This window comes from Salvelinus fontinalis, chromosome 7, assembly GCF_029448725.1.
Source record: "Salvelinus fontinalis isolate EN_2023a chromosome 7, ASM2944872v1, whole genome shotgun sequence".
Classification (NCBI taxonomy): Eukaryota; Metazoa; Chordata; class Actinopteri; order Salmoniformes; family Salmonidae; genus Salvelinus; species Salvelinus fontinalis.
In genome coordinates, this window is record NC_074671.1 from 31793143 (window position 1) to 31809152 (window position 16010).

At 45.9% G+C, this 16010-nt stretch overlaps 1 protein-coding gene across 4 annotated transcripts in view; it reads right to left on the reverse strand.

Moving 5' to 3' along the window:
* The window catches only part of myripb (myosin VIIA and Rab interacting protein b), a 162946-nt gene that overhangs the window by 52213 nt on the left and 94723 nt on the right, over nt 1-16010 (reverse strand). The gene's annotated exons all lie outside the window — the stretch shown is intronic.

The following is a 16010-nucleotide window of genomic DNA, read 5'->3' on the forward strand; positions in this document are numbered from 1 at the left end:
TAAGAACAAAATAAATTCCAAAAATGTACTTTTAACAAGGCACACCTGTTAATTGAAATGCATTCCAGGTGACTAACTCATGAAGCTGGTTGAGAGAATGCAAAGAGTGTTCAAAGCTGTCATCAAGGCAAAGGGTGGCTACTTTGAAGGATCTCAAATATAAAATATTTTTTGGTTGTTTAACACTTGTTTGGTTAGTACATGATTCCATGTGTCATTTCATAGTTTTGATGTCTTCACTATTATTCTTCAATGTAGAAAATAGTAAAAATTAAGAAAAACGCTTGAATGAGTGGATGAGTCCAAACAATTGACTGGTACTGTAAATTTTGGGGTCAATGGAGGGTGGATAAAGTTCATGGAAAGTTAATGAGTGCAGAAAGTTTACATTCTGTCAAAACATGGTATTGCTAAATCTTATGGCTCCTAAGGAGGCAGGCAATTGGCAACAGTCTGGCTTCAGTCACTGATAAGGTAGGACAGCCGTGGATTTGGGAGGAGTGAGGAATTCGGCCCGAGGTCAGGTCAGATGAAGTGAGAAGGAACAGTCCTGTCCCACACACATATACTTCCCCACCAATGAAGGTTCTACCATGAGGCAGGGCCATGACTACACCAGTGAGAGGAACCAATTAAGCTCCTGACTAGCAACAGAGATGTACTGGCTGCCTAGATGTGCAAGGAGTTGACTCCGCCTAGTAGGAGGGTATAAATATGTGCTTGTGTAAACGTGTCTTTGTCTTTGCAGCTGTATGACCCAGTGGGTGAATAAACTTGGTTTGAGCTTTTTCTAGTTGTCCGTGAGTCTTTACTCTGTTTGTTCAGAACCTATAAGTATGTAGGACATACAGTGGGGGACAGCATATACCTACCGTGTAGACACGTAATGACACCTGCAGAGAGGATAAAACAATCAGGGATAGAGAAACTGTAGATACCATTGGAGCAAAACTGTGAGAGAGAGAAAGAGAGACAGGTGGGTAAGAAAAAGAGAGCGAGATGGAGAATTGAGATTGTCTATCTATATTACAGAGAGAGGTCATGGCGACAATATCACGCACCCAGACAGACTCCTATTTATTCCAGACTCCTATTTATAGAAGCCTCTTTTCCCCGCCACCATAATTCCCAGTGTGTGTAATCCTTGAGGATCGATGTTCAAATGGAGAGAGAGAGAAAGCGTGTCCGTGCGGCCGCAGCAGTCAGCTATCTTTCATCTCCGGGGCTGCAGTTCCTTCAAGTGTTCTCTCTCTGCCCTGGCTCGCTCCACGGGTGACAAACCATTTCTATTTGCCCTCTGAAGGCAAGTCTTTGCCTGATAAGCCAGCAAGCCAGCCAGCCGACCAGCCAGCCGACCAGCCGGGCCAAAAGCGGTTTCTCCCCAGAAAGGGAATATCTAGGGTAGTTATGCTGGATGAGAGGTGGCCCCAGAAATGAAGGGTGAATCAACCTCTATCAAAGCATCCAAACACTCTCTTTTAGCTACTACTAACAGGCTAAACTTTTAAACTCTGAAATATGGCATAGCAATTGGCAGCACCACATCACCGTTTAAAAGGCCCTAAAACGAGACAAAGATCAACTGGGAGAGAGCAGAGGCTGTCAAATCAAACAGAGATGACACTGAGGAAGTGGAGCGCTGCTTCCTGAAGCTCAAGGGCGTGATGGGGAACTGTCAGTGAACTTCCTGTGAGGCTTCCTGTGTCACAGAGTGGAAACGCTCTTCAAAACAACTGTGGGGTGTCTCAGTTTGAAAACGCCGCTGAATTGAGTCCTATGTTGTTTTAAAAAAAAGGGCAGTAAAATTCCACCCTCATTTATCAAACCCACGACCATCAGGGTTGTAACGTGTGAATAGGGTTGTAACGTGTGTGTGAATACGCTGTGTTTTAAACAATCCCCTCTCGCAGCTCTCGGCTCACTCCTAACAAAGCAGCATTTTCCAGCTTCACTCATATTGAGCCGCTCCACATTCACACAGCGAACTGCCTTACCCTGCAGAGATGAGTGTGTTTTCTCTGGTCCAGGCTTACTTTAATACTCCCTCAATGGACTAGCTCACGGAGAAAGGCACCAGTGTGTGTGTGTCCGTATGTGTGTGAGTTAGTGAATGGATTACTCATAAAAGCATATCTATAATAGGAATGAATAGGGATGTAATGGATGTGTGTGTCTGTGTGTGTGTGTGCGTGCGTGCACATGAGTGTGTGTGTGTGTGTGTGTGTGTGTGTGTGTGCACGTCTCCTATCAGAATAATTCTTCCACGCTTGTCACCCTAAGGCCACATTCTCCAGTCACTTCAGTGCATTTTACATCAGGCTGCCTTGCCAAAAACAGGGCCATAAACTCAGGCATCACTGCAGCCCGGCCAATTAACAAACCAATGAATGGCCCTTCTCCCAAACAAGCCCCTAGCCTCCCGAGCTCCTAGGGTTCAGTTTCCTCCAAGTTATAGACACAATGCAAGCCACAAGACAAAACACTTCAGCGGCCATCTCTCTCTAACTCTCTCTCTCTAGATCTGTATAATATAGCTGCAGTATATGAATAGGGAATTATCTGCAGTACATGAATATGCAAAAAAAAAAGAAAGAATATTAATTTATACAACATGGACAGTGAATTCAAGCATAAAGTGGGAGGAGGTCACATACACATCAAGCATAAAGTGGGAGGAGGTCACATATTACCTATGTCGTTTTACAACTTTTTGGGTAGTAGTGCACTATACAGGGGATAGGGTGTCATTTGGGATGCGGACTGTGTCCGATAAAGACATACAACAAGCTCATTCCATTTCCTGTCCGGCTCTAACTCGTCCATAAGACAGCAGTCAGTCAGAGAGACCTAAATCGTCAGTCTGTCTGCTTGGCCCATGTCCTGAGCTGTGCTGACAAGCCAGAAACGCAGCACACTTCAGCATGCCACTAGTGTGTGTGTGTGCAAGTACGTGTGTGTGCTCCGCGGGCAGTGTGTGGTATGTGCCCCAAATGACACCCTATTCCCTATACAGTGCACTACTTTTGACCAGGGCCCCTAGTGTACTATGTAGGGAATAGGGTGCCATGTGGTAACCAACCTACCTGTCAGGCCAGAGAGTCAGTCTGGTTTATTCACTACTCACTCAGCTCAATAGACGGAGAGACTGGGAGCCACAGACCAGGATGGATCAGTGACTACACGAGACAAGCTGTAGATATCACGCATATTAACAACTCACTTTCTCTGTTACACTCTCTCTATATCTGTGCAAATAGAGTCCGCTGCAAATAGAACAGTGTTACATATTTGGTTGAATCTCCAGGAGAACATTCGGAAGTCCCGGTTGACATCATGCACGCATCCTCCCCTTCTGGTGCTCTTTCTCTGCAAACAGAGTCATTATGAGAGGACTGCCAATGTTTGATTGACAGTGAATCCCAATTCATGTCTCAATAGACATCACATGCATGTAAGATGTTATGTAGATGTTTCGTACGCTGCCTCTCAGCACTGAGGTCAAAGGAAGAGCACTCTCTCCCATTTCTCTCTCTCTCTCTCTCCCCCTTTCTCTGTCTCTCTCTTTCTCTCTGTCTGTCTCTGTCTCTCTCGCTCTCATTACATAGGCAGCTATTTGCAAACCAGAGGTGCATTCAACAAGGTAAATAGTTTGCGATACGGTAGCTAACAGAAGCTTACGAATCCCATTTGTTTTGTGATTACGCTCTCCACAGCCGATGTGAGTAAGACCTTTAAACAGGTCAACATTCACAAGGCCGCAGGGCCAGACAGATTATCAGGCCGTGTACTCCGAGCATGTGCTGACCAACTGGCAAGTGTCTTCACTGACATTTTCAACCTCTACCTGTCCGAGGCTGTAATACCAATGTTTTAAGCAGACCACCATAGTCCCTGTGCCCAAGAACACTAAGGTAACCTGCCTAAATGACTACCGACCCGTAGCACTCACGTCTGTAGCCATGAAGTGCTTTGAAAGGCTGGTCATTGCTCACATCAACACCATTTTCCAAGAAACCCTGGACCCACTCCAATGTGCATACTGCCCCAACAGATCCACAGATGATACAATCTCTATTGCACTCCACACTGCCCTTTCACACCTGTGAGAATGCTATTCAGCTCAGCTCAGCTCAGCTCAGCGTTCAACGCCATAGTGCCCTCAAAGCTCATCACTAAGCTAAGGACCCTGGGACTAAACACCTCCTCTCTGCAACTGGATCCTTGACTTCCTGACGGGCGCCCCCGGGTGGTAAAGGTAGGTAAAAACACATCCGCCACGTTGATCCTCAACACGGGGGCCCCTCAGGGGTGCGTGCTCAGTCCCCTCCTGTACTCCCTGTTCACTCATGACTGCATGGCCAGGCACGACTCCAATACCATCATTAAGTGTGTCGATGACACAACAGTGGTAGGCCTGATCACCAACAACGACGAGACAGCATATAGGGAGGAGATGCTACTTACTGCTGCTACTCTTTTATTATCTATGTATAAGTCACTTTAATAACACTACCCACATGTATATATTACCTCAATTACCTCGACTAACCGGTGCCCCCGCACATTGACTCTGTACCAGTACTCCCTGTAAAAAGCCTCCCTATTTTACTGCTGCTCTTTAATTATTTGTTACTTTGTTTATAATTGTTTTAGGTCCTTTTCTTAAAACTGCATTGTTGGTTAAGGGCTTGTACGGAAGCATTTCACTGTAAGGTCTACTACACCTGTTGTATTCGGCGCATGTGACAAACACGATTGGATTTGATTTCATTTAACATTGGCCAACATAGCCAACAGTCTGAGGTGGTGGGGCTGAAGTGCATTTCCTACGGTTGTGTTCTTAAAGGCATACAGTAAACACGTAGTTTAATCCTGTTAGAAATCGTGACAGATTAAGAAAACGCAGGGCTAAAATAAGGATGTTCGAGAGGAGGATTGTGGTAACGTGAGATACGGAGACTAGTTTGCGTGGGTGGGAATGCAGCGGCTCTGTTCTGTGTTTAGTCCGCTTGCGAATGAAACAAATGAATCAATGGAGGGTCCTCGTGGCACGAGGCTTGCTCTCTGATAATTACAACGCTAATTGAACAATCATTCGAAAAGTGGAGGGATACGACTGGGAAGCCACGCTGACAAAGAGACTGTCGTTAAAAAGCACGTACTTAGCAGATTTCCTGTGAACACTTCTGATGTTAAATGTAAATGTAAAATCAATAGGACAGAGCAGTTACTTATTCTAACATGTTACATCAAAACTGATACACTGCATCAGCAACATGATATGACACTGTTTGAATTATGGCATTAGAGAACCTCATTATGCAGGCTTTCGGTGTGCATGACTTATCGCAAGCGACTACAAGCCTCAAGAGGAGGGCTAGGGCATAGCTATACCTTCGAGTTTAACGTGCCTTTGATGTTCCCCCGAGACCCCTATACTCTCTCTTTGATGTAAACACACGTGCTATAGCAATCCATGAGATGGGACTGGAGAGAGCATAGACAGCACAATGAAGAGCAACTTGCACTGCCGGTGGAAACGACAGTATATTTTTGAGAAGGCAATCCAATATGAAAATGGTCCGATTTTATAGCACATTTTAAATCAATACAGTGTAGCCTAAGGCTCATAGTACCTGGTAGATTGCAATGAGACAAACGCATTGCGTGTGTCTGGGTTCAGGTTGGGACACGTACCACTCCATTTGAAGATTAGAAACCTTATATAGCCTAATGTGAAAGGCCACTCTGGCTGATTGCTTGCGGTCACAGATCATAGTAATGCCGTGGGTCTATCCGTGGCGAAGAAGGTAGATGGAAAACAACTCAAATAGAGCGAGGTGGGCGATTTAATAGGGAGGCGAGGCGCTAACCCGCTAACTGACCCTGTGAACTCGACGACGAATAAACGTGCGCAGCTGGGTGTGAAAATTATTGAACTGAATTAGACTTGTAAAAGAGGACGTCCGGGAAAATGTCTGCTGCCTGCATGCCATTAGAAAACAGAAAACCGCCAACGACAGCGGGACAAATCTGGAGGGGAGCATGTGCGTACTGAGTGTTAGCGAACTAGCTAGCACTAAGCTAGCATTAGCCCGCGGGGGTCTTTACACTGGGCCGAGATGGAAACAACGACACCGCTGTGTTTTTTGAGTCCCTTTGCAGTCAGGCAGTCTCCTGGGGACCACTCTGTTTACCAGCAGAACTTCAACACAGACTGCTTGCCAACAGGGAGAACTACGACACAGCTAGCAGCAGAGAACTGCATATTGTATTAGTTGTTGTGAAACTGTGCAGCCATGATGGGCAGTAGCCTAAGGACAGGTGAATGTGTGGTCATATCCCCCCGGGCTGATATACAGGTGCAGCCATGCTATTTGACACATATATCCCTCAATTGTCACTTCCATTTCCATTTTGTTTTTGCAGAAAAGACAGCACTGCCAGTGCCATTTCTCTGTGACCAAAAATAAACAAAAACAACGGGTATGATTAAAACGCGTTATAGTTTTAGGTAGACTAAGTAAAAAATGATGCTACTCCATTGGCCATGTTATGCTGTGAAGTTAAATAACCCGCACTTGTTTTGAGTACCCCGGATCCATAGCATGTGAGTGGATGGGGGGGGGGGGGGGGGGGGGGGGCCTTCATTCAAAATGCATGGATCCACAGGCAATCACCCCAGCTGCTACAAGGCTCCTTCAGTTCACCTCTGCAGGCTAGCGCAAACACACAAACACCGCTTTGAACACTCTCCATCAGATATAGCCACAGGGACTGTGACCTCATATGCAACAGCAGCCTTGGGTTAGTCACACGCACACGCAAACACACACGCGCGCACAGACACACTAGAACAAGGGAGGAGCTGGTTGATCTATAATCTCTGAAACATTCAGTCAGTTGGTGATGGTGTGTGTGTGTGTGTGTGTGTGTGTGTGTGTGTGTGTGTGTGTGTGTGTGTGTGTGTGTGTGTGTGTGTGTGTGTGTGTGTGTGTGTGTGTGTGTGTGTGTGTGTGTGTGTCTGTGTGTCTGTGTGTCTGTGTGCCTCAGCTGCCTGCTGCTTTGATAACTCATGCTTTGGCTGGCTAATCTGAATGGCCACTGACTGTGATCCAGCTTAAATCATACAACACAAGGAGAGTCCCGTTACAGGGCCAGACGACCGCCTGCCAGCCAGGATGGAGAGAGAGAGAGAGAGACACACACACACGCAAAGAGAAACAGTCAGCTGTTCCTTGAACAATCCCTTCTCCCAGCTTCCGGCTCCTGCCGAACAAAGCATCATTTCCCCAACTATTTTTTTGGAGGAGGATGCAGAGAGCACGCAAACACACACACACACAGATTACTCTGCACAGCACAACGTCAGAACACTGATCACACACTGATCATCTCTCTTATATTTGATCACCTACAGCAAAGTGCCTCTGATTTCACCTAACTGGTGCAATAACGTCAGAAAAAAACAAACATGAGCACGCACACGCTTCCCGCTGAGGTGCTAAATCATAATGAAACACGGTAAGAAGAGGAGAAGTGAGAGGAGAGATCGCTTTAGTGCACTGCGCCGTCTCAGACTCTCAGCCCTGGTTCAAAGCCGTGAGAAACGGGAGAAGAGCGAAAGATGATACAAGGAGGTGTGCGGAATCATTGATATGCGTCAGGTTGAGAGGGGGAGAAGAGAGTGGGAGAGAGGCGAGAAAAAAAGAGATAGGGAAGAGGAAGAGAGAGAGAGAAAAAAGAAACAAACATCCATTAAAGTGGCTCAGAACTCACACACAACAGGGACAGCGGAATAGCAGGATTAGCATATTGAGCTCATTGTTATGCATGCACAATGCCTCACTTTCCAGGAAAACCAAAGTCTATGAGTGTGTGTGTGCTGCATTTCTCTGACTCTATCTGCATGTGCGTGTGTGCGTGTGCGTGTGTGTGTGTGTGCGCTAGTACGCAGGCATGTGTGTATGAGAAAGCAAACCCGCTGTTAAGCCATAGAACTCGACTTTCTGTCTTTAGCCCAATTCAGTCAACTGAAAAGGACAAATTGTAAGATGTCAAAAATGGGCACAAGGACTCTCCGTACGCTATAGGCATGCACAAGTGCAGCAAGGAGAGTGAATACTAATTCTCCTATTCTAATATTCATCTGCTGCATTGTGGTGATTAGGGAAGGGATTTGTGCAATTATGGAAATGTTTGCATTGGAAGGAGCTCAAATCCCACCTCGCCCTCTTCCCTCTCTCTCCAACCCTCTCTCGATTTCCTTCTCCTTCTCTATTCCTCTCCCCCCCCCCCCCCCTCTCTCTTTCTCATCCTAGCTCTCTCCTTCTTCAAAGGGGGCTCTCGGGGCAGGAGGGAGGGAGAGGGGGAGGGAACGTGTGGGGAATATGAATACTGAGGTGATAATGTCTCATTTTGGGGTTGTGCGCTGGAGAGCACAGAGGGGCACAGGATCAGATGGAAAAGTCTTGCCCTCGGGAAGAGTGGTGGGAGGGCGGGAGGGGAAAAAATGAGGGAGTGAGAGAGAAAAAACGACGGTGAGAGAGAGAGATATTTCTAACCCAGCAGCACCTCAGGACACCCTCCCTGCTTGATATTTCACGCAGAGCTCAGAGAGAGAGAGAGAGGGATAAGAGAGAGCGAGAGAGAGAGAGAGAGAGAGAGAAGGAAAGAGAGAGCGAAAGAAAGAAAGAGATAAAATCACAAAAAGAGAGGGAGAGAAAGAGAGAGAATACAAATGAAAGAGAAAAAAAGGAGAGAGATGAGACTACATGAGAGAGGAGAGTAATTACACTCGAGTCGAATCAAAGATCTCCCGGTGAAGACACCATTTTTGGTTTTAATCACAGAGAAGATGAGGAGATCTAAACCATTGATCTGCCCAATCACAGCCCACTTGCATCACCTGGAGGCAGACTGCAGCCAGCCTATCAGCAGCCCAGCAGGATATGAGATACGGCACTCCGGGGATTGAAGAGAGACAGAGATACTCTGATGCTAACATTACTACTGATACTACATCTAAAGCTAACTGTACAGCCAATACTGTGAGGTTTGAGCAGTGTATAAATTGTATCTTTACCTTGTTTCATTGTAAGACTAAACAACGACAAATCCTTTTCCACTAAGCCATAAAACAACAAGGTCTTTAGCACCAGACCTGGTAACCCATAAACGGATGTAAGAATCGTGAGATTCCCAATCGCCTGTGTGTGAACAGGGAGGCCCAGCCGCAGCACAGACTGAATCATCTGAAAGTGTCATTTCACGTGGTGAGCTCCAGTATGGCAGCCAGCTTCCTAATTCACTGTGCAGAACTAATGCAACTGAAATCACCTGAGGACACACAGTGGGGGTCAGAGCACACAGCACAAGTGCAATACACGGCGACGATTGGATCTTGCGTGTTGCCTGACTCACAATGTTGAATTGGTGAAACTGGAGGCACAACTAGAGCCACAATGGAGTGGCAGAAGCATGACTCTCTGGGTCTCACTCCGTCACACACAGACACCAGGGAGGCCTGCCGACTGACAGAGAAACCATACCAACCCCGCCACACAATAATAATAACCCACAACAATGAGTCATCTCTGCAGGATGACACGGAGCAGAAAACACACACAGTACAGACACAATGGAAAACACACAGCCGACACACGCACGCACGCACGCACGCACGCACGCACGCACGCACAACGGCTTGGCACCTGCCAGAGCTGGTGGATGTCTGTTTGGCTCATGGTTAGTCAGGCTGGAGCGCTGGCAGCAGTAGCAGTGGGTTATCACCTGCTCCAGACACACACACACCTGAGCCTCTACATAGAGACCTGCTCTGATAGAACACATGGGGCCAACAGAGTAGCAGACACTTAGAATGACAGCGAGAACAGAGAGCACACACTCTTCCCCCAAAAAATATACGTATGCGTCTGATTCACACACACACACGCACGCGCGCACACGCACACACACACACAGGAAAATTGCCTCTAGGCTAGTGCGTTCAGCTGTAATTAGTTTGGAGGAAGCTTCTGCAAGAACTCCATTGGTAAAAACTAACCAGGTATGTGAATTAGGCTGTTTCAATTGATGATAGCCTGGGTTGTCCAAATGAATCCTAATGAAGCACTAACAATTCCACCGGCTTCTCTGGTCCACAGGGAATATACAGGCAACATCCTCAGACTCCTAAATCACCCCCTCCACTGCAGACCAGCCTGTCTGCGTGCCTGTGTGTCTCTCTGTATGTGTGAACACAACTCATCACCCAGGAGTTACGACCAGCAGATGGCTACCATGCAAGATGGGAGGGACACGAGGAGAGAGCTGTAAAGGCAAAGAGAGCGGGAGAGACAGTGATAAAGAGAGGAAAAATAGAGAGAGAGAGAGAGAGAGAGAGAGAGAGAGAGAGAGGAAATAGCGAGAGAAAAAGGAAGATGATTCCTCCGCTAAGTCATGTGGACTGGGCTGCAGGTAAAGTGTTCAGCTCCACTCTGCATTCGGCCCGGACCGATTCAATTGAGGAACATAGAGTGGGTCTCTGAACCTACCCACAGCACAATGCCACATCTCCCTAAGAGAGAGAGAAAGAGGGATTGCAACTGCTCAGGCCGGTGCAACAGACACACACACACACACACACACACACACACACACACACACACACACACACACACACACACACACACACACACACACACACACACACACACACACACACACACACACACACACACACACACACTTCAATACACACACAAGCACACACACACACACACAGCGCCAAATGCACACACACAGGTTATTAACAGTCTGACCTGCTTACACCCCTCCACCCCCAGACAGCATTTAACCCAGCTGCAATAGACAGAGAGAGAAAGAACAGCATCCCCCAAAAAAGTTGGTCCCCCCTTTGCTGCTATAACAGTCCTCTGGGAAGGCTTTCCACTAGATGTTGGAACATTGCTGCAGGGACTTCCATTCAGCCACAACAGCATTAGTGAGGTCGGGCACTGATGGGCATAGGCCTGGCTCGCAGTCGGCGTTCCAATTCATCCCAAAGGTGTTCGATGGGGTTGAGGTCAGGGCTCTGTGCAGGCCAGTCAAGTTCTTCCACACCGATCTCGACAAACCATTTGTGTATGGACCTCGCTTTGTGCACGGGGGCATTGTCATGCTGAAACAGGAAAGGGCCATCCCCAAACTGTTGCCAAAAAGTTGGAAGCACAGAATCATCTAGAATGTCATTGTATGCTATAGTTAAGATTTCCCTTCACTGGAACTAAAGAGCCTGAACCATGAGAAACAGCCCCAGACCATTATTCCTCCTCCACCACACTTTACAGTTGGCACTATGCATTCAGGCAGGTAGCGTTATCGAGCAGAAAACTTGCAGTGAAAAAGAACTAGAAGTTTGGTGCAGTCAGTCAGTCACTGCTCCGAGGCCCAGAAACATTTGTTTTGTCACGTGACTGTTAAAAATACACCTGCACTGAGGACAAAATGCCTCCCTCTCTCCTTCTCTCCTTCTATTTCTCCCCCTCTCTGTCCATCGGTCTCACTTTCTCTTAGTCATTCTCTCTCCCTTCCTATTCTCTCTCTCTCGCCTCTTTTCTCCCATCCACTGATGGTAGCACAGGCCTCAGAGGGCATATCATGGTCGTTCTATCCCACTCTGCCGTACACCGCCGTGACATTAAACACAGTACCCATCAGCCCTTCTGCACGCCCATTACCCAGACATGACAGAAGTGTGTGTATGTGGGTGTGTGAGAGAGAGAGAAAGAGAGAGCGAGGTAAACACCAATGATGGAGACAGGACAGGACGGGGGAGGACAGACAGACAGACAGGTCAGTGTGTGCTCACAGACAGGCCTTAGGATTGACTATATGCTGCTGACTGTTGTCGCCTATTCTTTTGCTTGAGTTGATGCTCATCTCAGCTCAGCAGATACTATCGCTACGTGGCCGCTGTCAGTGATCCCAACGAACATTTAAAGGGACATTTCACTTTCAAATCAAAGTTTGTCCAATGTTTTCAGACCTTTAAAGTAGTCTAATGTCAATCCGCCATCTGGTTCACCTCCAAACAACCATTTTTGGGGGGACCTTCACGTTGAAGTGACCTGAGCCCTATACTATGAATCAGCTTCGATGAGTTAAGAGAGGTGATTTTGCTCAACTCTTGAGTTCAACTCGGGATAAGTGGCAGGCTAACTCATGGCTAACTCCGCTTACCCTGAATGAAATGACTGAGCCACGAGTTGACGACGTCGGATGCCCTTCCCTCTCGCAAAGATGACGTCATCATCCCCGTCATCTGAGGAAGACGACCGATTCAATGTTTATTAATCAAAAAAGTGTTTTTGTGTGTTAAAAAAAACATTTATGTTAAAATACCTATCGCGTTACACATTTAGTGATGACAGAGTGCATTTAAAACTTAACGCACAGTAAAACATTTGTATGAATTAATACAATTATTTTATAGCCAGGAGTGGGTGCTCGTACATTGATAAGCACAACAAAGACGGCATTAGCGACAAGTAAAAAAATGAAGACGCCACTTCTTAAAGCCTATTTCACACCATAGCCTTTTTTTTTTAACCTTTATTTAACTAGGCAAGTCAGTTAAGAACAAATTCTTATTTTCAATGACGGCCGAGGAACAGTGGTTTAACTGCCTTGTTCAAGGGCAGAACGACAGATGTTTACCTTGTCAGCTCGGGGATTCGATTTTGCATCCTTCCGGTTACTAGCCCGACGCTCTAACCACTAGGCTACCTGCCGCCCTTTTCACAAGATCACTTTTCTTTCATTTTGATCGGTCTATCAGCGTTGTCTCAATGAAGAGTTCGCCGTTCGACTAGCCATGTGCGACACGCCCGCACAGTTACAAGCCTGCTAGAGGTAGTGGTAGGCGGAGACAAGCATTATCCACCATTTTAGTACGGATGAAGCCTGACCTGGAAAGTGAAGCTAACTGAAGCTGGCTGGCTTTAGAAAACACTGAGTACTGTAGATCTATCTTGTTTCGTAGTGAACCCCTCTGGTGTATAAACAGTGAGTATGACACACATATTTCCGATGTGTGTGTCCACATGGAGAAAGGGACACAACACAAAAAGACTTGGCCATCAGCGTTTATCACGACTCCCTTTCGGTCAGTGGACGAATAAACATAGCCTTATTAATAAATAACGTAATTAAGGTCATGTTATTAACTTATGTTATGAGTGACAGGAGATGTGTGTGTGTGTGTGTGTGTGTGTGTGTGTGTGTGTGTGTGTGTGTGTGTGTGTGTGTGTGTGTGTGTGTGTGTGTGTGTGTGTGTGTGTGTGTGTGTGTGTGTGTGTGTGTCGGGGAGCTATCATGGGGTGTTTGCTTATTCCCTAAACCAATCAGAAAGTCACAGTGCTACTTCGTGACCTTTAAGATGGTTACTGGGGATAATGCTGGGGCTGCAGAGAAGGAGATGATTACATTTGGGCCGAGCTCTCAACCTGCTAGACTGTCTGGGTGCGTCAGACCACGTCCCATGTGGCACCCTATTCCCTACACAGTGCACTACTTGTCAAAAGTAGTGCACTGAAAAGGGAACCGGGTGCTATTTGGGACGCAGTCTGTCTGTCAACTTTCATTAGTCCTCATCGAAGGTTAATCTAAGGTGTCAAGTATGTTATTTTCCATTAGATTCAACCAATCAGATTGACTGATATGTCCAAAATGTGTGTGTATACAGTACCAGTCAAAAGTGTGGACAAAGAGTTTTTCTTCATATTTACTGTTTTCTACATTGTAGAATAATAGTGAAGATATCAAAACTATGAAATAACACATATGGAATCATGGAGTAACCAAAAAAGTGTTAAAGCAAACCAAAATATATTTTATACTTGAGATTCTTCAAAGTAGCCACCCTTTGCATTGATAACAGCTTTGCAAACTCTTTGCATTCTCTCAACCAGCTTCACAAGGTAGTCACCTCGAATGCATTTAAATTAACAGGTGTGCCATGTTAAAAGTTAATTTATGGAATTTCTTTCCTTCTTAATGCATTTGAGCCAACCAGTTGTGCTGTGACAAGGTAGGGGTGGTGTACAGAAGATAGCCCTATTTGGTAAAAGACAAGTCCATATTATGACAAGAACAGCTCAAATAAGCAAACAGAAACAACAGTCCATCATTACTTTAAGACATGAAGATCAGTCAATGCGGAACATTTCAAGAACTTTGAACGTTTCTTCAAGTGCAGTCGAAAAAACCATCAAGTGCTATGATGAAACTGGCTCTCATGAGGACCGCCACAGGAAAGGAAGACCCAGAGTTACCTCTGCTGTAGAGGATAAGTTCATTAGAGAGTTACCAACCTCGGAAATTGTAGCCCAAATAAATGCTTCACAGAGTTCAAGTAAGAGACACATCTCAACATCAACTGTTGCTGCAAAGAATTACTACAAAAAAAAACACTACTAAAGGACATCGATAATAAGAAGAGACTTGCTTGGGCCAAGAAACACGAGCAATGGACATTAGACCGGTGGAAATCTGTCCTTTGGTCTGATGAGTCCAAATTTGAGATTTTTGGTTGCAACCGCCATGTCTTTGAGACGCAAAGTGAACGGATGACCTCCGCATGTCTGGTTCCCATCGTGAAACATGGAGGAGGAGGTGTGATGGTGTGGGGGTGCTTTGCTGGTGACACTGTCAGTGATTTATTTAGAATTCAAGGCACACTTAACCAGCATGGCTACCACAGCATTCTGCAGCGATACGCCATCCCATCCGGTTTGCGCTTAGTGAGACTATAATTTGTTTTCAACAGAACAATAACCCAACACACCTCCAGGCTGTGTAAGGGCTACTTGACCAAGAAGGAGAGTGACGGAGTGCTGGATCAGATCACCTGGCCTCCACAATCACCCGACCTCAACACAATTGAGATGGTTTGGGATGAGTTGGACCGCAGAGTAAAGGAAAAGCAGCCAACAAGTGCTCGGCATATGTGGGAACTCCTTCCAGACTGTTGGAAAAGCATTCCAGGTGAAGCTGGTTGAGAAAATGCCAAGACTGTGCAAAGCTGTCATCAAGGTAAAGGGTGGCTACTCGAATGGAATTGTAATGTTTGTGCTTTTCTTAGAACTCATTTTTGTGTTCTATTCATGTGCTGTTCTATAAACCAACTTCTGTGTTCGTGCAAGTGGCCGACAGTACAGATCCTCACTATCAGTAGCTGCAATTTGGCAGTACGCTCAGACCTTGTCTTGAGAATGAACGAAAGATATCTCAGTTTCAAGGTCTCAGCTTAGAGAGAAAAGGTATTGGTCTGTCACATGTTATGAACCAGTATTGGTCTGTCACATGAATGCAACAAAACGGCAATGATTAGTTAATTATGCTACATCATGTATAGCCGTATACAAGACAACTGCTGGGACTGCCGAGGCAGAGCTTCTGACAGACATTCACTATGGTGCATTACGTTTGTTGGAACTTCTCCAGCTCGCTGACAATTAAACAATGATTCATTTAAGATTGACTTCGAGTGTCCCCGTGTAAGAATTTCTACGGCACTACTTTGCAGAATATAAAACATCAAATCTATTTTGATTTGTTTAACACTTTTTTGGTTACTACATGATTCCATGTGTGTTATTTCATAGTTTGGATGCCTTCACTATTATTCTACAACGTAGCAAACTGTAAAAAATTAAGAAAACAAACTTGAATGAGTAGGTGTGTTTGCATGTGTTATGGTATTTCATATAGTGCATGAATGCTTTAGGATGAGAATACTCTGAATATTGACGTCTGCACGTCATGGGTGTTGGTGCACGCACACACACACTCCGTTCTCCATTCAGTGCAGTCTGCTCCATGGAGTGATACAACGTGGGTCCATCTAGTCAGATTAGGAGTAGGGAACGCAGTGGGAATGTAAATGTGGAGAGAATGGTGACTTCATCTCACAGATGGATGTGGGGAGAGCAGCACGCGGTACCTTC